The sequence below is a fragment of the Chelonia mydas genome, chromosome 5 (assembly GCF_015237465.2).
Source record: "Chelonia mydas isolate rCheMyd1 chromosome 5, rCheMyd1.pri.v2, whole genome shotgun sequence".
NCBI classification, from domain to species: Eukaryota; Metazoa; Chordata; order Testudines; family Cheloniidae; genus Chelonia; species Chelonia mydas.
Window position 1 is genome coordinate 126463844 of NC_051245.2, and position 23769 is coordinate 126487612.

Sequence of the window (23769 nt, forward strand, 5' to 3'; positions counted from 1 at the left end):
TTGGCTAACCCCTGCCCAGCAAGCTGAGATCAGAAGGGTGCTGCATGTGTACCGACAGCTGTTTTCCAACCAGCCTGGACTCACTAATCTGACTGTCCACCGGGTGGAGACGGGGTCGCACCCACCTATAAGATGTTCCCCCTTCCGAGTCACAGGGAAAACTGCTCAAGACTTAGAAAGAGAGGTCAGTGACATGCTGGCCATCTTCCAGCCCTTGGGCCTCACCTGTGCTGCTGGTCCCCAAAAAGGACGGGTCGATCTGGTTCTGTCGGAAGCTCAATGCCATCACTGTATCGGACGCCTACCCCATGCCCAGGCATGACGAGCTCCTAAACAAGCTGGGAGAAGCTCACTGCCTTACCACCATGGATTTTACAAAAGGCTACTGGCAAGTACCACTGGATGCAGATGCCAGGCTGAAATCTGCCTTTATCACCCCTCTGGGGCTCTATGAGTTCCTGACCCTGCCTTTCGGCCTCAAGGGGGCACGGCCACCTTCCAGCGCCTGGTGGATCAGCTACTGAGGGGGATGGAGAGTTTTGCCGTGACGTACATTGATGACATCTGTGTCTTTAGCCAGACCTGGGAGGACCATGTGTCCCAGGTTAGACAAGTGCTGGACTGACTCCAGGAGGCTGGGCTGACCATAAAAGCTGAGAAATGGAAGGTGGGGATGGCTGAAGTATCTTACCTGGGCCACCAGGTGGGGAGTGGCCGCCTAAAGCCAGAACCAGCCGAAGTTGAGGTGATCAGAGACTGGCCTGCTGCCCAGACCAAAAAGCAGGTCCTTTATTGGGACGGCGGGGTACTATTGAAGATTTGTGCCACACTTTAGCTCCACAGCTGCCCCCATCACTGAGCTGTGCTAGAAGGGGAAGCCAGACAAGGTGGTCTGGACCGAGCAGTGCCAGAGGGCTCTCTGCGCGCTGAAGGAGGCTCTGGTCAGTGGCCCAGTTCTGGTAAACCCAGACTTTGACAAGCTCTTTACAGCGTTCACTGATGCCTCAGACATGGGGCTGGGTGCGACATTAATGCAGGTTGATGAAAAAGGGGAGAGACACCCCATTATGTACTTGAGGAAGAAGTTGTTACCCTGGGAGCAGAATTACACAGCCATAGAGAAGGAATGCCTGGCTATGGTTTGGACCCTTAAGAAACTCCAGCCATATCTCTTTGGGTGACACTTCACTGTGTACACTGACCTGGCTGAAAGGAGCCAATGCCAAGCTTCTGAGGTGGAGCCTGCTCCTGCAGGATTATGATATGGACGTGGTCCATGTGAAGGGGAGTGCCAACATGATAGCTAATGCGTTGTCCCGGAAAGGAGTGCCTGAACTTCCCCAGGTCACTGGTTAGAGTGACCTTGCTCAGTTCAGTGTTGAATGGGGGAGAGATGTGACGGAGTGGGGAGGATTGACCTGGGGATGTTGCGTGGGAGTTTCACTGGTACTGTCTGCACTGGTGATGGGATATCAGGGTGTGACTTCACTTGAGGGATGATACCTGAGCATGGAACCTGAGCCCAGGAGAGGTTTGGGGCCAGATGACACCTTCTGCCTGGGAAACTGGACAAAGGCTGGAGGAAGAGCCAGGGGGTGGGCTGGAGGAGACTGCGGGAGGGGGTTTCAGTTTGGAGCTGGCTGGGGAAATGGAGGGAGACCTGGGGCTGGCGTCCAAGCTCCCTGCCCCCCAATATGGACCTGACTGAGGGGGTCCTGTTGTCTGTACCTGCAAGCTCTGTTTTGGACTGTTCCTGTCGTCTAATAAACCTTCGGTTTTACTGGATGGCTGAGAATCATGATGAATCACAGGAAGTGAGGAGTGCAAGGCCTTGTCTCCCCCATGCTTCGTGATATCCTGTTTGTCACCTAGCCTAAAGATAGTGTAGTTGCCGCCAGGCCAGGGGAGGAGTAGTGGGAGAGGACCAGTGTTGAGACTGCTACAGCCTCAGCTCTGGCACTACAACATGGGAGGAAACTTTCACCCTCTGCCTGCCCTGCCATTCCTCTGTACTGAGACTTGGAGCAGGGCACAGGATTTGCCTCTCTCTCAATGTGCTAGGCTGTTGTTGCCATTACATAGGGATGAGGTACAATAACTTCCCAATGCGACAGTTAATCAATCCTCTAAAAAGCCTCGTATATTAGGGTGGGAAGATGAGTGAGGTAACATTTTTTATTGGACCAACTTCTGTTATATATTAGGGAGAATTTAAAATAGCTGAAACTTCACTCTGACTCACCACCTTCTTCTATACAGTACATTAAAGAAACAGGGAATTAAAATGGAGCCTTAGTGACAGCTGGATGATTGATGAATGGCCAGTTTGATTAAAATGCAGAGCTGATATGCACATGAAGACAATTAGCTAAAGCAAATCTAATTCGAGTTAAACATTTGGTTTGATTAGGAATTCGCTAGAGGCAGCTACAAAAATACCTCTTGTGCATGAGAGACTGCATTTGTCTATGTGGTAATCAGGCTGATCTTTACTGGCTTTGCAAAGAGTTTAAAATTGGTCAGTTATGGATTTAATTTTCAGCTGTGCCATTCTTGCCTCCAAGGTTTGCCTGGAGAGCAGGAGCATGTTCCCCTTTTCCGTTTCCTCAAGATTAAAGCCTAGCGGATGGAGTGACTGTGTCATTGCAGACACGTTGGGGAATAGATACTGACTTTGCTTGGCACCTGTAAGAGACTCTATGCATCTTTGCTTGTTCCTCCTTAGAGTATTTCTCATGAGGGTTTTGTCTGCCCTAGAAAATTTAGGCATGGCCAGCACCAGTGTAGGTCCCTGCCATACTTGGTCCGGGTCTCGTGTCCACACCCGAAAGGCACCGCAACGCTGCATGAGTGTTACCAGCATCATTGCAGTTGAGCTTGATGGAGCAAGATGTTGCCAGTCTTGTGTCCTCCCTTGGGATCCCTCTGTACCATTGTGTGTGTGACAAAGTTCCTCCTCTGCCTTGGTGGGTCCTGCACTTTCCGGAAGATTTTCTCACCTCAGTTGTTCACAGCAGCCCTCAGTGTGGCCCTTTTTGTTAGTGGCACAAACCTGCTGTTCACTCAGTTAACCTCATCACTGGCCAACATGGGGGAAAGGGAGAACAATCTCTGCAGTCTCTGTGTCCCACCTAGTGGGTCAGGGACAGGCCAGATCCCTTTCCAAATTAGACCTTCCCCTCTGGTGTGTCTCACAGACTTGGTCAACTCCTCCTGTGTCCGATCAGGAGTTGGGGGGAACCCGGGCCCACCCTCTACACCAGGTTCAGCCTATCTACATCTCCTGTAACAGCTGCGTGACAGCTACAGCTACAACTCCCTAGGCTACTTGCCCATGACCTCCCCCCAGCACCTTCTTCTTTATCCTCACCACAGGACCTTCCTTTTGAAACCTGATAATGCTTGTACTCCTTAGTCCTCCAGCAGCATGCCTTCTCACTCCTTCCATGCCCCTCACTAACTGATGGGAGGTCCTTTTTAAACCAGTGTCCTGATTAGCCTGCCTGCCATAATTGATTCTAGTAAGTTCTTAATTGGCTCCAGGTGTCTTAATTAGCTTGCCTGCCTTAATTGGTTCTAGCAGGTTCCTGATTGCTCTAGGACAGCTCCTGCTCTGGTCACTCAGGGAACAGAAAACTATTCATCCGGTGGCCAGTATATTTGCCTTTTTTAGAGCTGTAGCTCATGAAAGCTTATGCACAAATAAATTTGTTAGTCTCTAAGGTGCCACAAGTACTCCTTTTCTTTTTGCGAATACAGACTAACACGGCTGCTACTCTGAAACCTACACCCAACTGGTCTGGGTCTGTCACAAGTGCTAATGTAGACTGAAAATGCTGTTGCAATGGATATGCCATTGCAGCTGGCCATTCCAGTACCATGTCCTGTAACCTCTTCACTGACTGCTTTATGGAAGCCTCTTATGCTCCTGGGGTAAAACTTTCCAAAGCTTCTAAGTTCCATCCTCAAAGTGGCCTGGGAGTCACAGTCTCACTGAAAGTTACTATGTCCTAAGTGCCTGACTTGCTTTTGAAAATAGGTATTACATTTTCAAATGTGCCTAAATTCTGATTACTTTGTTTTTTTGAGCTACAGGGGCCTTTGATCTTATGCAGGCAAAGGTTTCTGTTTTACAAGGTGCTGTGCACAAAGTCTTAAGTCTTTTTTTTGTTTAAATATTTGTATGCAACTTTCATGGCATTTAATTTACAAAATACAGGCTATTTTATACACTGAAAAATACTAACATCTATAGTTCGTTTAGAATGAGTGCAGCATCTCTGCACATGAGCATTTTGTCTGCCCTAGAAGATTTAGGCATTGCCAGGACCAGTGCAGGTCCCTGCCATTCTTGGACCAGATCTTGTGTCTACACCCAAATGGTGCTGCAACACCACACAAGTGTTACCAGGAGCTGCTGCGCCTCCTACACCTCCCAGTCCTGGGGAGCCTTGCATAGCACTGTGAGAATGTACCCAGTGCCTTCTGGAGTCGCTGTTGACTTTCACCATCAGTTTCCAACTTACCCATGTTTGGAAGCCTGGCTGAGCAGATCCCTGTCTCATCCACCTGATATCTTGCTCTCTAGTTGTCTCCATAGAGCTTCTGCTCAGGAGGGAGAAATTGACCAATCAGTCAGCAGAAAGTCTCAAATTTTACAGTGGTGGTCATAGCCTCTAACATGTGTTCCTAGGAGTTTTTTGTAGATCTGGAGAAACAATTACACTGCGTAGTCCGTAATGTTCTATTTGATCCCTCGTCTCTTGGGTTTCAGGGCATCATCCTATTTGCCAGATCCAACAGTCTATACAAAATGTTGCTTCTCTTTAGAACTGTCTGGAAAAACTTAAACAGGACAGTTTTCTATAAAAAAAGCAGTCCAGTTGTAATCAAAACACTTTTTGAAATTGTGTCAATTTCACCAACATTTGGGTGTGGGGGAAGTTCTGACAATGATGAAAAGTCCTATTTTGACATTTTGTGGAATGAAGTGTTTTGACTTTTCCTTTTGACATGGCTTTTTGTTTCAAAATTTAAAATAAACATGTTACAATATGCAATTTTTAAAAAGTTGAAATTGAAACAAAACATTTTGATCAAGCCAAAGCAATTTTTAATTGTTTTTCTTTCATAGAAAACTTCAAAGTTTTTGTGCTTTGCTGCAAATCAGAATGAAAACAAAATTTCAAATCTCAAAATCCTCTGTGAAATGGCATTTCCATTCTCCATGCAGCTCTATTCTTGATACATGGACGGGAGATCTTGCTATGGTGGACTCATATTCTCAATAGCCTGAGTTGGTTGCTCTAGCTTTGATATCGTTCCCCCATCATCTTGGGATGAGGAGATCACTCAGGGGATTTTAGCAGAGAGGCCAGGTTACAGATCAGCCATAGGAGTTTACTGGCATTTTTGCCTGTGTTTATTTCATGCATGTCCGTATTTGCATGTGTTTGTTTTTGTGCCTGGCCAGCCCCTGCAGCGAGCACTGGCTCCTGTCTGTTGCTTGGCAGCAGTACTGTGAGGGCTTTCACACAATCAGAGCAGAGCTGGAAGGGGAATTCTTGTGCTCCTGTAGTCTGGTGTTAGGAAGTGAGCCCCTGCAGGCTTGCCAATTGATATGAGAGTGTTTGTAGGAGCACAGCATAGTAGCAACTGGCAAATGGCAAGGCAGAGCTGGCCAGCAGAAATTTAGCTGTCAATTACTTTCAGTGGATTTTTTTTTAAACCTACAGATAGTGCATAGGGAGAGTTAATTGACAGCTACAGTTTTCAGCTCTGTAATACATCTGCCAGGAACAGCTTTCTATCTAGCTGTTCAAGGGTGAGTTGGGCATCTGTGAATAGGCAACTCACCAGTGATGAGTCACTATATAAGGGGGCTCAAGTAGGGAAATGGATTTAAATATAAAGAGCCAGCTCCACTGGGGTGTTGCAACCGCTTTGCACTGCATGGCTGGCAGGATCGGGCCTTAGATCCAGCACATCCAGCCCCAGTGTAAAGGCAACCCTCCAGACATGCAGTGCTGACACAGAGGCTTCTGTGCGCCCCCATCCCTCAGCCACCTTGGTGACAGCTCAGGGCCCATGGCTGAAGGAAAGGATCTCTGGCCTCCATTTGGTAATTAGAAACTGGTAGAAATTAGAACAGCTAGAAGGCTGCTCTAACTTATCCCTGGGGACCGGCCTTGCACACAGCAGTGACCTTAATGCCATCTTTGCGTGACCTGCAGCCCTGACCTACACTGTGTACACTTAGGCCTTAGCTGAGAATCTGGCACAAACTATTTACAAGAATTATTAAAGTGTTGCTTAACTGCTGTTTCACTTGCCAGAATCTTCTGAAGAGTGTAATGAGAGACTGAAGTTACCCTTCAATTCAGTCTCATCAGCAGACCCTACAGAATGTGTTCAGTTCAGGCACTGTTCAGGTCTTTGTCATGTAAGGCTGAGCTGACTGGGTTTCTCCATCTGACTGTTTGCTCAATAACATTTACTGTCAGTGAATGTTGGGCAAAACAGGCTCCCTGATTCCTACCTACCAGCCCCGTTCTGATTATCTAGGAATGTGTCCATTAGGATATTAAGCACCTACACAGACTCTAAGTGTCCAATCAGTTATTTAAAATTACAAAATCACATCCATTTCAGCTAGCTCAGTTTGGACTATATCTAGTGCATGTATCCTTTTTTCCAGAGTAGTAGTATCACTAATTATTTGTGTGATGGGTTCGGTCACAGAGACCCCCTTGGGACTGTCGCCTGATGTGCTGAGACTACCTCTGAGCCCATTTTCCCTGCCAGCTTGGGACTCCAGAACCCTCCCTTGTTCAGCCAGACACGCCAGCCTGCTGCAACACAGACCCAGGTCTGGTCCACGCCCGCAAAGCTGCAGACTTTAATCAAAAACTGCTCAGCGGGTCACCTATCTCCAGCACCCAGACACCCAGTTTCCAATGGGATCCAAACTCCAAATAAATCCGTTTTACTCTGTATAAAGCTGGCTATAGGAGAGTAATCCTATTGGGATCCGGGAAGTGGGGGGGCGAAGGTCATCCACTGCTAAAGGATCCCCCTCCAGCCTAAGAGGGGGATCCACAGGACCTGGACACCAAATAAATCCAGGGGGACAACTAATGAAATAATAGGGACAGGAGTGTGGTCAAAGGGTCAAACGAAGGGACCCAGATGGGGACACCGAGCAGAGAACCCCGGACAGCGCCCACTGCTCCTCGAAGGCGTCAAGGGAGTCAGTGGATGCCGCCCAGAGGAACTCTGCCCGGATACGTGAACGGACCGAGGATCGGAAATAGGCCCCACAGTCATGGGAGACTCAATCGGCCAACTTCCTCATTCTGGTTTTATAGATGGCCATTTTAGCTAGGGCCAGGAGGAGGTTGACCAGGAGATCATGTTACCTTATGGGGCCACGGATAGGGAGTGCATAAATAAGAAGGTGAGGGGAAAAGTGCAACCAAAAACGTAATAAAATATTGGTGAGGAGCCGGAATAGGGGCTGCAGCCTGGCACACTCCAGATATACGTGTGCCAGGGTTTCCCTCACGCTGCAAAAGGGGCAGGTGTCTGGGATCGAGGTGAACCGCGCCAAGAACATGCCCGTGCTCACGGCTCTGTGAAGGAGCTGCCAACTGATATCCCCAGCGGGCCTCGGGACCAAGGTGGAATATAGCCTGGCCCATCGGGGCTCCTCACCCTCCAAAAGTGGCAGCAGGTCCCACCATTTTGTATTGGGGTGGGACACAAGGGTGAGGGTGTGAAGGGTGTGGAGCAAGAGCGTGTATAGATGTTTCCTTGGCGCGGTTTGGAAGCAGACCAGCTGCATCTTGTGCAGCTGGCTCACGGTGAAGGGCTGATGGGGTCGGTTGGGTCCACGGGGCAGGGATCCAATTGAAAGGTCCAGTGGGCCTGGGGTAGAGGGTGGGTGGGGCTTGTCCTCATGCAGGACCAGGTCGAGAGAAACCCAAACAGTGGGCGGCAAAGCGGCCTTCACCTCCTGAAGTACGCGCTGGGGAGTACGAGGTCTGGAGAGCCCCATGCGCTGAGCGGGCGTCCGGGGATCCAGCCAGTCTCCCTGGTCATAGTCTAGGAGGTCTCCAACTCTTGTGACTTCCACCAGGACCAACCTCTGGCACACCGAGCGGGACTCCGCCACCTGCACACGGAGCTGGGGATTGTGTAGCAGGGGCTCTGCGAGGAGATCTGCTCCCACGGTGACCGCCACGGACCTGGTCGTTGAAAACAGTTTCCAGGTCTGGAGGAGGTCTTGGTAGAAGACCGGCAGCCTAGAGAGGTCTTGCGGAAGATCTCTCGGATGGAGATAAAGGAGCTGCCGGTTGTATCGGAGCCCTTAGAAGTGGCGCAGGAAGGCGTGCGCCAGTATGCTCCACGCCGGACTACCTGCACAGTAAAGGAGCCTCTGCAATGCCTGGAGGCAGAAGACATGGACCTGAGTGTGCAGACATTTCAGGCCCTGCCCTCCCTCCTCCAGGGGTAGATGGAGAACCCCTGCAGGGACCCAGTGCATTCCTGACCAAAAGAACTCCAGAATCGATGTCTGGATTAGGCCAGGAAACCCGGGGCCGGAACCAGGGTGTTGAGCCGGTACAAGAGCATGGACAGGACTAGTTGATTAAGCACCAGCGCTTTCCCTCGAAGGGAGAGGCACCGGAGTAATCCTGTCCATTTCCGGAGCCGCTCTATCACCCCGCCTTCTAAATTTTGAAGTTCTCCGGCTGAGAAGGGAGTATGCCAGAAAGGTAAACGCCTAGGTAGAGCAGTGGTAGAGCGCTGGTGGGAGGGAGCTCACCTGCCGCCAGTCCCCCACCGCCAAGCCAGAGCTCTTGACCCAGTTGACTCGGACGGAGGAGGCTGCCGAATAGATGGCCTGGCAAGCCTCCACCCGCGCCAAGTCGCCCGGGTCCTGGACCACGAGGAGCACGTCATCGGCGTACGCTGACAGGACCAGCCGCAGCTCTGGCTCCCGCAGCACCAACCCTGTCAACCTCCTTCGGAGGAGACAGAGGAAGGGCTCGATCGCCAGAGCGTACAGCTGGCCCAAGAGGGGGCACCCCTGCCGTACTCCTTCCCTGAAGCTGACCGGTTCGGTCAGGGTCCAGTTGAGCCTAACCAGACACTCCGCGGAGGTGTACAGCGCCCGGAGAAAACACACAAACTGGGGTCCAAAGCCAAACGCTTGCAGAGTGTTCAGGAGATACCCGTGATCCACCCTGTTGAACGCCTTCTCCTGATCCAAGGACAGGAGGGTGAACGACAGACCATCCCTACACCCGAGTTCCAAAAGGTCCCGGACAAGATATAGGTTGTCAACGATGCTGTGGCCTGGGACGGTGTAGGTCTGGTCTGGGTGGACCATGTCCGCCAGCATGGACCCTAGCCACAGAGAGATTGCTTTTGCCACGACTTTGTAGTCCGTGCTGAGAAGCGAGACAGGACGCCAATTTCGTAAGTCGCGGAGGTCCCCCTTCTTCGGCAATAAGGCGAGCATGGCTCGCCTGCACGAAAGAGGGAGGACCCCGCTCTGCAAAGACTTGGCCCAGATGGTGACTAGGTCTCGGCTGAGGACATCCCAGAACACGCAGTAGAACTCCACGGTCAGCCCGTCCATGCCCGGAGATTTATTGGTGGGCATGCAGTGGAGGGCTTCCGAGAACTTGGCCAGAGTGAGAGGCAGCTCTAGCCAGTCTTGGTCGCCTGTGCTGATGGTAGGGAGCTCCTCCCAGAGCACTCTGCAAGCGTTAGGATCGGTCGGATCCGGGGAGAAAGGCTTTTGTAGAAGGCTCTCGCCCTCCTGCACATCTCCACCAGATCCATGAGGGGGTTGCCATCTTCTGCCAGAAGGCAGGTGATGTGTTTCTTGGCCCCCCTCCTTTTCTCCAGGGCATAGAAGAAGCTGGAGCCACGATCCATCTCCCGAAGGAGACGGATGCGGGATCGAACAAAGGCACTCCGGGCCCGATGGTCCTCCAGGGCCTGGAGCTCCTCCCACTTCTCCCGGCATGCTCTGCAGAGGGGTGGATCCTCGGGGCTGGTGTCTAGATGCCTCTCCAGCTCTAAGACCTTCCGTTCCAACTGCTCTATCGCCACATCCCTCCGTCGGCTGGCGCCCCGGGTGTAGTCACGGCAGAAGAGCCGGGCACGCACCTTCCCCAGGTCCCACCACCGCCGCGCCGAGGGAAAGGCATGCTGCTGCCCTCGCCAGGCCAGCCAGAACTCCCGGAAGGATGTCACAAAGCGCACATCCTCCAACAAGCTGTTGTTGAAATGCCAATAGGCCGGCCCTGCCTCTCTGCGCAGAGGGAGGCCGTCACGGTGGCTAAATGATGGTCAGAAAATAGGGCCGTCCGGATGCTGGATGAGTGGGCTCGTGAAAGGTGGAAGCGTGATAAATAAATGCGGTCCAACCAGGAGTAGCACGAATGATGGGCCTCCACCTGGACAAAGGTGAATGTGGAAATATCATCCGGGTGGTGGTCACGCCAGACGTCCACCAGGGAGTGGTGTTTGACTATCTCCCGGAGGACGTCCAAGGCGGCCGGGCACTGTCTCCCCATTCCAGCCGCCAGCTTTCTTCGGCGGCCGGATCCGTATGGGTCTCCTGCAGGAAAACCACAGAGTACCCCCCCCCGGAAGGAAGCGGGGTGGTGGTGTCTGGCCCAGTCAGGGGACCAGCTGGAGCAGCAGGGAGAGCCCAGAGCCTAGCAGCAGCAGTACCAGCAGCAGGAGCAGCAGCCCTCTCCCTCCTTCTCCCTCCAGACCAGAGGGCTACAGGAGAATGATTTTTTTTTTTTTGAAGCAGAAAAGAATTACGCTCTGGGGGGTATGAGGTCTGGAGAGCCCCATGCGACGAGCCAGCATCAGGGGATCCAGCCAGTCTCCCCGGTCGCAGTCCAGGAGGTCTCCGACTCTCGTGACTTCCGCCAGGACCAAACTCTGGTGCACCGGGCGGGACTCCACCACCTGCACACCGAGCTTTGGGTTGTGTAGCAGGGGCTCCACGAGGAGATCTGCTCCCATGGTGACCGCCACGGACCTGGTCATTGAAACAGTTTCCAGGTCCGGAGGAGGTCCTGGTAGAAGACCGGCAGCCTGGAGAGGTCTTGCAGAAAACCTCTCGGACAGAGATAAAAGAGCTGCCAGTCATATCGGAGCCCTTGGAAGCGGCACAGGAAGATGTGCGCCAATATGCTCCACATCGAACTACTTGCACTATAAAGGAGCCTCTATAGGGCCTGGAGGCGGAAGACACGGACCTGAGTGGGCAGACACTTCAGGCCCTGCCCTCCTTCCTTCAGGGGTAGATGAAGAAGCCCAACAGGGGCCCAGTGCATTCCTGACCAAAAGAACTCTAGAATCGATGTCCAGGGGTTGGTCAGGAAACCCGGAGCCGGGACCAGGGTGTTGAGCTGGTACCAGAGCGTGGACAGGACTAGTTGGTTAAGCACCAGTGTTCTCCCTCGGAGGGAGAGACATCGGAGTAGCCTCGTCCATTTCCGGAGCCGCTCTATCACCCCGCCTTCTAAATTTTGCCAGTTCTCCGGCGGAGAAGGGTGCGTGGCAGAAAGGTAAACACCTAGGTAGAGAAGTGGACCTGTGCTCCACCAGATGGTCTGAAGCGCGGGTGGGAGGGAGCTCACCTGCCACCAGTCCCCCACCGCCAAGCCAGAGCTCTTGACCCAGTTGACTCGGACGGAGGAGGCTGCCGAATAGATGGCCTGGCAAGCCTCCACCCGCGCCAAGTCGCTCGGGTCCTGGACCACGAGGAGCACGTCATCGGCGTACGCCGACAGGACCAGCCGCAGCTCCGGCTCCCGCAGCACCAACCCTGTCAACCTCCCTTTGGAGGAGGCAGAGAAAGGGCTCGATTGCCAGAGTGTACAGCTGGCCCGAGAGGGGGCACCCCTGCCGTACTCCTCGCCCGAAGCTGACCGGTTCGGTCAGGGTCCAGTTGAGCCTAACCAAACACTCTGCGGAGACGTACAGCACCCGGAGAAAACTCACAAACCGAGGTCGGAATCCAAATGCCTGCAGAGTGCCCAGGAGGTACCCATGGTCCACTCTATCGAACGCCTTCTCCTGATCAAGAGACAGGAAGGCGAATGACAGACCATCTCTACGCCCGAGTTCCAAAAGGTCTCGGACTAGAAATAAGTTGTCAAAAATGCTGCGGCCCGGGACAGTGTAGGTTTGGTCTGGGTGGATCACTTCCGCCATCATGGACCCTAGCCGCAGTGAGATTGCTTTCACTACGATTTTGTAGTCCGTGCTAAGGAGCGAGACGGGATGCCAATTTCATAAATCGCGGAGGTCTCCCTTCTTTGGCAACAAGGTGAGCACCGCTCGCCTGCACGAAAGAGGGAGGACCCCGCCCTGCAAAGACTCGGCCCAGACAGTGGCTAGGTCTGGGCCAAGGATGTTCCAGAACGCGCGGTAGAACTCCACGGTCAGCCCGTCCATGCTAGGAGATTTATTGGTGGATGGAGGGCTTCCGAGAACTCGGCCAGGGTGAGAAGCAGCTTTAGTCGGTTTCGGTCCCCCACGCTGACCGTGGGGAGTTCCTCCCAGAGCACCCTGCAAGCGCCAGGATCGGTCGGATCCGGGGAGAAAAGGCTTGTGTAGAAGTCACGGACCCTCCCACACATCTTCACCGGATCCGTGAGGGGGGTGCCGTCTTCTGCTAGAAGGCAGGTGACGTGTTTCTTGGCCCCCCTCGTTTTCTCCAGGGCGTAGAAGAAACGGGAGTTGCGATCCATCTCCCGAAGGAGGCAGATGCAGGATCGAACAAAGGCACCTCGGGCCCGATGGTCCTCGAGGGTCTGCAGCTCCTCCCGCTTCTCCTGGCACGCTCTGCAGAGGAATGGGTCCTCGGGGCTGGCGGCCAGACTCCTCTTCATCTCTAAGACCTCCCGTTCCAACTGCTCTATCGCTGCGTTCCTCCGTCAGCTGGTGCCCCGGGTGTAGTCACGGCAGAAGAGCTTGGCGCGCACCTTCCCTAGATCCCACCATCGCCGCGCCGAGGGAAAGGCATGCCGCTGCTCTCGCCAGGCAAGCCAAAACTCCCGGAAGGACGTCACGAAGCCCTCATCCTCCAACAGGCTGTTGTTAAAGTGCCAATAGGCTGGCCCCGGCCTCTCTGCACGGAGGGAGTCTGTTATGGTGGCTAGATGATGGTCGGAAAATGGGCTGGCCGAATGTTGGAGGAGTGGGCTTGTGAAAGATGGAAACGGGATAAATATGGTCCAACCGAGAGCGGTGTAACTGATGGGTCTCCACCCGGACAAAGGTGAATGTGGAAGTGTCATCTGGGTGGTGGTCACGCCAGACGACTACTAGGGAGTGATGTTCGACTATTTCTCGGAGAATGTTCACGGCGGATGGGCTCAGTTCGGCCTCTGAGTGGTCCTGTTCCTCGAGGGTGGTGTTAAAATCCCCTCCCAGGACTAGGCACTCATGAGAATCTAGGGTGCCGAGGAAGTTGGACACCCGCTGATAGAATTGCGGCCGCTTCGGGCTCGTTGTCGGGGCATAGATGTTAATGAGGTTGACCACGAGCCCCTCCATAAGGACTCGGAGATGCAGCAGGTGGCCCAGCACGGCCTCAGTGATCCCTAGCACCTCGGGCTGTAGGTTGGGGGAGAACAGGGTCACCACTCCAGCTTGTCGAATCGTGAAGTGGCTAAAGTAGACCCCGTCCCCCCACTCCAGCCGCCAGCTGTCCTTGGCGGTCGGATCCGTATGGGTCTCCTGCAGGAAAACCACAGAGTACCCCCTTCCCAAAGGTAAGAGAGCACCTGGGACCTGCGGAGAGCCATCCTACAGCCCATGGTGTTCAAAGTTGAGATAATGAGAGGCGTCATGCGGAGGGCTGGGGGGTTGGGGGGCTGGGGGTTCCTTGTTGGCGGGGGTGTTCGCGGCCCCCAGCGGGTCGCGCAACAATCCGTGACCCATCCAGTAAGTGAGTAAATCATCACGGAAGCTGCGGGTCCGCCTGTAGGCTGCGGCACTGTGCCTTCCTTTCCCTCTACCCTCCTTTATAAGGGCCCTTGTAGCCTGGAGGATTTGATCAAAGTCCCCCCATAGATGGAGAGCTGGCTGTACCCTGTTGCGGGAGCCACGGATGTCTTCTAAAAACTCCCATAACGCTTTTTGCAGCTCATGGGGAGGTGGGGTTGCGATATCCCGGTTATTCCCTAGTGGGGCTCTTGGAGCAGCCTCGTGGTCCGCTAAGGCGGGCAGGCAGGGTGCAGACCACCAACGGGGTGTCTGACAGGCTAAAGTTCACCTCAGGCCTTGGGGTAGAAGGGGATGGCGGAGGGAAAATTGCAGCTCCTAATGGGTCGCGGCAGGAAAATGCAAAGGCTGCTCCTTGGGGGGGATCCGCAAAAAAAGGGAAAGAAATAACCCCAGGGGCGGTAATAGCATTGCAGGAGGAGGTGGATTAGGCAGGGACAGGGGTGGGGGTGGGGTCAGAGGCAAGGCTCTGGGCTTCAGGAGGCAAGCAGCTGAAAAGTGGTGCCTCCTGAGCAGATTCGAGGGTTGAGGGGTGGGGGAGGGGGCTCCCAGTGATGGTAGGTGCAGGCTCTGTGGTGGATTTGGCGGCCATGGCATCAGGTGGTGGACCACCTTCTGTAGGGTGCCTGTCCGGGAAGGCAGTTAGGGGGAGGGAGCATGGGGAAAGGGGGACTGGGGTGAGGTTGCCCAGATCGAGGCCAGCCGGCAGTAGATCATCCTCTCCCTGGGTGACCGGGGTCAAACGTAGGGCCTCGATCTCCTCATACATGGAGGAGAGGTGGTCTTCTGCTACCCCGAGGGCCTCTCCTCTGGGGCCCGCCTCAACGGTCACTTCGGGGTTCGCGGGGGGTTCAGGTAGTATCCGGGTAGAAGGGGCTTCCTCAGGGGTCTCGGAGGGGAGAGTCTCCCGTGGAGGGGAGATTCTACCTTCCAATGCCATTCTATCTTCCCCTCCCGACACCGGCGGATGGATCTGACTCATGGGCATAGCGGAAGGCTCAGTATCCGTGCCTCCCTTCCTGGTCTTCTGGGGGGCCTGCGCATCAGATGGGTGCAGCGGAGCTCAAGCCTTCCGCTTGCCTCGCTTCCCCTGGACTAGGGTCCAGCCCTCCATAGCGTCGTCTGGGGGTTGGTTAGCAGGGGTCGTGTCGGGGGGCAGAGATGATGGTTCAGGGGTTCGGGGGGGTAACGGTGAGGCAGCATGGGGGGCGGGGGGTTCTCCTTGGGGCGGGCCCTCTCCTATACCCGGTAATATCTTTGCTGCACCCTCCTCCATAGGCTCTGCTGGATTGTTGATAGCAAGGGTGGGACTCCCTTGCTCGTCTGGGCGTTGTAGGGGAGGTGTCTCTTGGGCCCGGACAGGAGCAGCGGTGGATCGGGCAGGAGGAGAGGTGGTTTCAGGTGCCGGGCGGCCAGGGGAGTCGGCAACGACGGAGCCGACGTCCTGCCAGGTCTTGGGGGTCTCGGGTGCCCCTCCCCGCTGGGTCAAAGGGCAGTCTCTTCGGACATGCCCCGCTGAGCGGCAGAGGTAGCACCGGGCTTCTCCCGTGGAGTAAAAGACCGGACAGCGGGCTCCCTGATAGGGGACTAGGAAGGACCCCTCGAGCACCTCCCCGTCACGCACCCCCACCGGCGGTAGAAGCTGCACTTGCCGGCGGAACGAGAGGACGTGACGGAGGGTGGGGTCCTTGCAGCCCAACGGGAGAGGGCTGATAACAGAAACAAGTTTCCCCCGGGTGGAGAGAGCAGGTAACAGGGCGGCATTGGGTAGAAAGGGAGGGACGGAGGTGAGGACTAGGCGAACGCCCAGGTCCTCTAGCGGCTCCAGGGGGACAAACACCCCCCCCACCGCCAGGCCCTTCTCCACCGCCTCCTGGGCAGCAGCCTCCGATGCTAAGAAAAAGACGACCTTCCTGTACATTTTGGAGGCCGCCACAATAGCCGTGGGTCCTACTACCCTCGCCAACGCCTGCACGTATGTCTCCACGTGGGGTGAGGTGGGCACCAGGAGGCAACGGACACCGTGCTTCCTGGTCATGGTGGGAAAGGAGCCCCGGCCGCTATTGATGGTAGCGGAGGCGGGGGGTGGGCGAGATGACGAGGTGGCAGGTGGGGGGGGGGGTGCCACCACCCGGGCATACATCCTGGGGGCTGGGGGAGGGACGCTCACAGAGCTGGTGGAGGGAACAGCGGGGAGGGACGTCATGGTCGATGACGAGGCCACAGCAGTGGGGGCAGCCCCCTGCCATGGAGGGCCTGGTGGTTTTAGCGGGGCCCTTTCCTTTCTCCACACCCTGGCCTTTCCGGCCAACTGGGGGGGGTTTCCTAGAATCTGGGGGGGGCGGTGGACGTTACAGCGGCAGTAATCGCCTGGGTGCCTCCTGCTGTCGATGCCCCAGCAGTGGCGGTGGCAGATGTTTTGATAGCAGTGGTGGGGGGGAGGGCTGCAGGGTTGGGCAGGGGGTAGGTGGGGGCGGGGCAACTGAGGTTGTTAGAGGGGCCTCACCCCTCTCATTCCCCGCCATTGTGAGCAGGGAGAGACGGGGAGACACCAGAAGGAGAAGGGGGGAGGGGGAAGCAGATTAACCACTCCTCCCTGCTGGGCTGCAGGCGGGGGGTCGGGGGGTGCCACATGGGTCGGACTGGATGGGGGAGGAAAACAGGAGTTGGGGTCCGGTAATAGAGGCAATCTGTGGGTAAACAGTCCGGGGGGGGGGGGGAGGGACGTGGACCCACGCACGTTTGTCCAAAGAGTCTCGTTTGTTCGGCTGTTGTGTTTGGTCCGAGCGGCAAAATTCAAAGCAAACAGCTGAATCCAAAGGCAGATGGCAAGTTGCCAGCAGGGACGGACGGCGGGGGGGGCCGTGACTGTCGTAATAGTGTTGGGGGGGCACCGATGGATCGGGGGGCAGCTCCGTGCCACACCCCCTGTGCCCCCACAAACGCAATTAAAACACAGTCAAACTCCCCCCACACGAGAGTACAATTCAAAGTTACTCAGTCTTACGGCCCCCTCTACGATGGTTTGTAGCTTCCCTGGGTGATTTTTCCTGTTGGCTATCTTCTCTTCTGGCTTTGTAATGAGGCTTTCAGCAGGCCAAGAATGTTGCAGAGATAAGAAGAATCTTCCTAGCTCGTACATGTTTAGAAATAACAGCAAAATGGCTGGGGTCTGGGGCTTCCACTCCCCTCCTCCGGGTAGCGGGTCGGCAGTCCTCCCCCCCTCCTCCGGGGGTTTCAATTAAGCAAAAAGCAAAGTCCAGAAGCAGGCAGTGGGGGGGTGCTGGTGACCGGCCAGCCCACTGACGCAGCTCAGAAAACGAGAAAAAACAAAACCAAAAAACAAAGCGTCCGGCCCAATCGCGGGGGGGGGAACTAAGCGAAAGGAAAAGTGTGAAAAATCCGGGCCGGGGGGCTGTAGGAAGGAAAAGAAAGCAGATAGCTCAGGAGCGAGCGAAGAAACGATTCCGTCTCCCGTAACAGGGAAGGTTCCAGAACAATGAGGAACCTTCTAGAGACAATTAAGACAGGCTGATTAGAACACCTGTAGCCAATGAAGAAGCTGCTAGAATCAATTATGGCAGGCTAATCAGGGCACCCGGGTTTAAAAAAGAGCTCACTTCAGTTTGTGGTGTGCGTGTGAGGAGCTGGGAGCAAGAGGCACTAGGAGCTGAGAGTGAGAACGTGGACTGTTGGAGGGCTGAGGTGTACAAGCATTATCAAACACCAGGAGGAAGGTCCTATGGTGAGGATAAAGAAGGTGTTGGGAGGAGGCCATGGGGAAGTAGCCCAGGGAGTTGTAGCTGTGGCACAGCTGTTCCAGGAGGCACTCCAGACAGCTGCATTCCACAGGGCCCTGGGCTGGAACTCGGAATAGGGGGTGGGCCCGTGTTCCCCCCAAATCCTCCCAACTCCTGGTCAGACACAGGAGGAGTCGACCTGGACTGTGAATTCAAAAAAACGGCCAAGCTGAGGGCTGCCGTGAAGCTCCAAGGCAAGCAAATCCGTCAATAAGCGGAAGACCCACCAAGGTAGAGCAGGAACTTTGTCACAAAGCTTATACAGGGTAAACTCATAAATTGTCCACCCTCTATAACACTGATAGAGAGATATGTACAGCTGTTTGCTCCCCCAAGTATTAATCAATTACTCTGGGTTAATTAATAAACAAAAGTGATTTTATTAAGTATAAAAAGTAGGATTTAAGTGGTTTCAAGTAATAACAGACAGAACAAAGTAAGTTACCAAGCAAAATAAAACAAAACACGCAAGTCTAAGCCTAATACATTAAGAACTGAATACAGGTAAATCTCACCCTCAGAGATGTTCCAATAAGCTTTTTCACATACTAGACTTCTTCCTCGTTTGGGCCCTATCCTTTCCCCTGGTACAGTTCTTGTTAGTTACAGCTCAGGTGATAACTAGGGGATTTCTCATGACTGGCAGCCCTCTTTGTTCTGTTCTTTCCCCTTATATGTCTTTGGCACAAGGCAGGAATCCTTTGTCTTTCTCTGGGTTCCCACCCCTCCTTCTAAATGGAAAAGCACAAGGTTAAAGATGGATTCCAGTATCAGGTGACATGTTCACATGTCCTGCGAGATTTCATTACCCACTCACTGGCACACAGGTATACAGGAAGGCTTACAAGTAAATAGAGCAATTTACAACCAATTATTCTAGTTAATGGGAGCCATCAAGATTCCAAACCACCATTAATGGCCCACACTTTGCATAATTACAATAGGACCTGAGTTATATTTCATATTCCTAGTTTCAGATACAAGAATGATACATTCATACAAATAGGATGACCACACTCAGTAGATTATAAACCTTGTAATGATATCTTACAAGAGACCTTTTGCATAAAGCATATTCCAGTTACATCAGATCCACACATATAAACATATTTTTATAAAACATATGGAGTGAAACATCACAATTTGCATTATGGTGTCTGAGATTGGGGCACCACTAAGCTAGGTGCTGTACAAACTCATAGTATGATATACGTCCTGCCCTGAAGAGTCCATAGCCTAAACAGGGTGGGAACTCTTACCTGCTTACACCTCTTAAGCCTGTCATGGCAAGCCTACCACATTTAGTTAAGTAACATTTGAGGATTTATGAATTACTGAATTGGAACCACCAACTATTTGCATTTTAAATAGTCAGCTCCTCAGCAGGTTTGAATCCATGTAGACTCACTGGCACCATTAGAGACGTGCTTATTTACACCAGTTGATAATCTGGCACATAGCTTCTACAGAGATTGGGAGAGGACAGTATTTTGAACAGTTATAATATGAAAAATAACAGTAATGAACAATGGTCATAGAGCGTGCATGGCATTTAATAATGTGCACTATTTTAAAAAATTGTAATATTAAATATTCCACTAAAGTATAGATCATTCTATTCCATAATAAATGGTGCAGATTTTTTTTACCACTTCTGATGCAGTCCCTTGAAACTTAAAAATATGTTAAGAATTGCATGTGGGAAAATTTGAATCTGCAAAGGAAATTTTTTTTCAAGTGATGTAGAGAACCTAGAGTGAGAAAAAAAAGTGTTTTCATATATATTGAAATAGATGCATCAAAAACAGTAAGCTGTCAGAATTAAATCAGCAAAAAACCTTAGTTTATGAAGACAAAGATGAAATGTAATTTTATTTCTGTCCAGAAAACCAAATATCAAGAATCTTTAAACCAAATCTAAAAGAATGAAACCCAGAAAAAATATTCTTGATATGGAAATTAAAGAATATAGAAATATCCTGAGCTAGTTTTTTGTCCCAGGTTACATTTGTAGAACCTCATTGAAGGCAGTGGTATTGCACAACAGTAACTTGTCAAAATATCAAGAATTAAAAGTAGTCATTTTCTTAGGTTTATATAGACTGTAATCTCCTATTGATGATAATCATTAATATTCTATTTAACTCTAACCTACTGCATGCAAATGATTGCTTTCACCTGGATTCCAGATTAGATTAGAGCAAATATAGCAAAAAAATAATCAATATGCTTGTGAATCAACCTTCCAAACGGAAACATTTGGGTGAGTGAGTTTTTATGCACAGTGATGATTGTGGGAAGGCAAAATGTCATGAATAAATACTGTGAGTATTTGCTGTGGACGTAAATGTGACCTTAAGAGCCCCTCAATGCCAGCTTCCAGAGGGCCCACCATACTGTAACTCATACCAGGCCTAATACACTCAGTGTCCCCAACATACTTTTGTCATAAGTATCTAAAAGGTGTCATGTAAGGTATCATATGTAAAGTGGTGACACGCTGGTCTCGAAAATCATTGTGTGATGTATGTATGGGTTATGTACAAAGAGTTATGTGTGTGTGCTGGAAATATGTTCTTAAAATGTGTTTGGGAGGCAGTGCGTACACCATGACAAAGCCTAGACAAAGGAATGTGGATTTATCTGTCTTGATTACAGGTAGAGGACAATAAAAGTACATTTATGTTGAAGGTAAACAAAGCCATCAAACTAACAAGTGGCAGAGGAGACAACTTAGTAGCGCTCCTGGGGGACAGAATTTGTATGTCAGAATGCCTTCCTGGCTCTTGTGGCAGAGACAATGAACTTTGGGTAATATAAGGGGAGTGTGACAGGTTGTACCAGGCCCTTTGAGGCCCCCTGCTGGAGGCCTTGCAGTCCAACCACACCGCATCCCACAAAAGGATCAGTAAAGGTGGGTCCTCCAGGCCTGCCTAGGAAGGAACCAATCAGAGCTCAGCAGACTCAGTTAAAAGGAGCTGCAGGGCTTGAGCAGTTCAGTTGCAGGCTGGGACCAGAAGGGTGAGGCTGTGAGACTCCAGGTGAGAAGGCCTGGGAGAGACCCTGTCCTGCCACTGACAGGGTGGCCTAAGCCCTAAGCAGGAGATAAGACTTTGTTTAAAGGCCCAGGTGAAGGCAGACTTGAAGCATCTCTAGGGGGAAAGCCCTGGGGGCACTGTTCTATACCAGGGCAGACATGGACTTAAAGCTATCCCAGAAGAGGCTGAGAATTGAGTCCAGAAATAGGGCTGCAGATACCAACCAGGGCACAGTGACAGCTGCTGTTGGACTTTTGTTACCCTGGAAGGGGTTTGTTTCTTTGTTTGTGCATATTGAGTGTGTGTGACTTGGCCAGAGGGCTGGGTCACTGAAGTCCCACCTGATGAAGTTAACAGCTGACAGGGGGCACTGGGAGCAGAGTGAGAGAGAGTGCAGGTTTGCACCCAGCCAACAGGAGGCGCTCATGAGAGGTGAGTGCACACCGTTACAGGGAACAAAAAGACATTTTAGTGATCCATCACTTAAGGGACAAAAAGAGGCCAGAGCTCTTGGGATCTGTGAAAGGCAGATCCTACAACCATGTGGGTGGAAACTGACTATAGGTGAGAATTTGCCTGAAAGCAAGATGGTAATCTGTTAAGCTTTAGACCCTGGAAAACTTTATTTTTGTTTTGTTTGTAACCATACCGGCCTCTCCTTTTGCTTAGTATGACTATATATATCTAGATCTATCATTTGATATATCATCTTCATTTAATAAACTTATTCTTAGTTTTACTTATAACCATCCTGATGCTGTTATACTGAAGTAAAGTGTGCGATTTTAGCTAACTGACAGGTTATTGTGTACTGTGTCTCTTTGGAAGAAACAAATTTAATTTCTGTGAGAGTCCAGTGAGAGGGACTGGACACTACAGAGAGACATCTCTGGGGAACTTGGAATTCACTGATTGTTTTTTGCAAAGCAAGGTTAAGACTGGCAGAGTCTCAAGGAGATTGCCATTGAGGAGGGCAGACTGGTGTGCCAGGGAGCTGACACATGGCTCACTGTTGCTGAGGCAAAGGGATGACACAGTGGCTCACCATTCTGGATGTCCTGAGCAGTAAATCACAGTAAGTTCGCTCCAAATCACTTTGAAAACCTTTTTGTTAGTCATGCAGTAGGTTTCTGAACAGTTACAAATTATCATGGATAATTTGGAGATAGAAAAAGGGACTCTTCTCATTTATGAAGAGTCGGTCATTGGCCCAACCAGAGGGACAGAAATACTCCTGTGAATCTTACCTGGCCAGTCATGCCGAACAAAATTAATACTCATTGTGACCATTTCATTAACAATTGCTGGGTGAAGATTTGTTTGCAGAAATTTATCCGTTGAACAAGTTTGCATGACCAAACATACGTGCAAAAACTGCAGCTCATTCATGAGCAGGAAAGGGGAGCTCAGTTCTGTAGAATAAACAACACAACCAGGTCTGTCTGTAGGGCTGGTTTAAACATTTGGGATGGGATTTTTAGTAGGGCTGTCGACCTAACTCTGTTCCCATTGATGTTAATGAGAAAGCTGACTTCAGTGGGAGCAGAGTTAAGCTAATACAGAGTGCATTTGAAAAACCTCACCCTTGATTTTTAACTATGGAGTCTCAAAGTTGGCTTCATTAGAATATATTAGAGTATGATTTGAGATTTTTATTAAGAAGAGGTACATTGTACAGCCCAACACTAGAGTTTCTTGACATTATCATAGAATCATAGACTATCAGGGTTGGAGGGGACCTCAGGAGGTCATCTAGTCCAACCCCCTGCTCAAAGCAGGACCAATCCCCAACTAAATCATCCCAGCCAAGGCTTTGTCAAGCCTGACCTTAAAAACCTCTAAGGAAGGAGATTCCGCCATATCCCTAGGTAACCCATTCCAGTTCTTCACCACACTCCTAGTGGAAAAAGTTTTTCCTAATATCCAAACTATACCTCCCCTACTGCAACTTGAGACCATTACTCCTTGTTCTGTCATCTGGTACCACTGAGAACAGCCTAGATCCATCCTCTTTGGAACCCCCTTTCAGGTAGTTGAAAGTAGCTATCAAATCCCCCCTCATTCTTCTATATATTTATGTCACCATACAGGGATTTAGGAGGGACTAAGCCTCCCCTTATGTAGCCCACATTACGGCCAGACACAATTTCAGCCTGGACACTTGGGGGAGTGCAGGGACTGTGCCTGAGATAATTATTCCACCAGAACAACTGGGTGGAAGGAAGGTGGGGTAGGGCCGTAACCAGCGTGGGGTGAGTGGGGCAGCCACCCAGGGTGCAAAACTCTCAGGACAGAAAAATAGCAGCCAGACAGGAATCAGCTCCGGGGGGGGGCATCACCGGCCGGCACCAGGCTCCTTCAGGGGAAAGGCAAGAGCGCATCAGGGGCACAGCTCAGAGCCATCCTGCCCGCCTTGCCCAGCTCGGGGATCAAGGCAGGGATGGCTGCCAGGCAGCCAGCCAGCATGAGCCCTGGGTCCCACAGCCCAGAGAGCCAGGGGCTCGAGCAAGTTGGGCAGTTCCCACCAGCTTCTAATCTGCCGGCTCCCTACACTTTGAAAACTTCTGTGCTAAATGGAAGGCAGAAAATTGCAGGGGGCACGCATCGCCTCTAGGGGGTGCAAATATGCTTGCTCACCCCGTGTGCTAAAATGCCTTGTTACGGCTCTGAGGTGGGTGTAGATGCAGTCATCACACCATCTAAGTAATTACCAGAGCTGGCCCACCATGTGTTTGTGTGGGGGTGTGATGTTCTGCAGGGGTAAGGACGGTTGTGTGGCACCTCACCCACCACTTGCCCCTCAGTGTGAGGAAGTCTTATCTGTGCTGCCCTGGATCAGCTCCCTGAAACCACCAGCCTCTGGCAGCACAAGTGCTGCTTTC

General features: G+C 52.0%; 1 long non-coding RNA gene across 1 annotated transcript; it reads left to right on the forward strand.

Moving 5' to 3' along the window:
- The first annotated feature begins 271 nt into the window (after nt 1-271).
- LOC122465871 lies at nt 272-22577 on the forward strand. The gene is made up of 3 exons (XR_006290994.1): nt 272-667; nt 7239-7240; nt 22566-22577. It is a non-coding gene; the product is annotated as an uncharacterized LOC122465871 (long non-coding RNA).
- The last annotated feature ends 1192 nt before the right edge of the window (nt 22578-23769 follow it).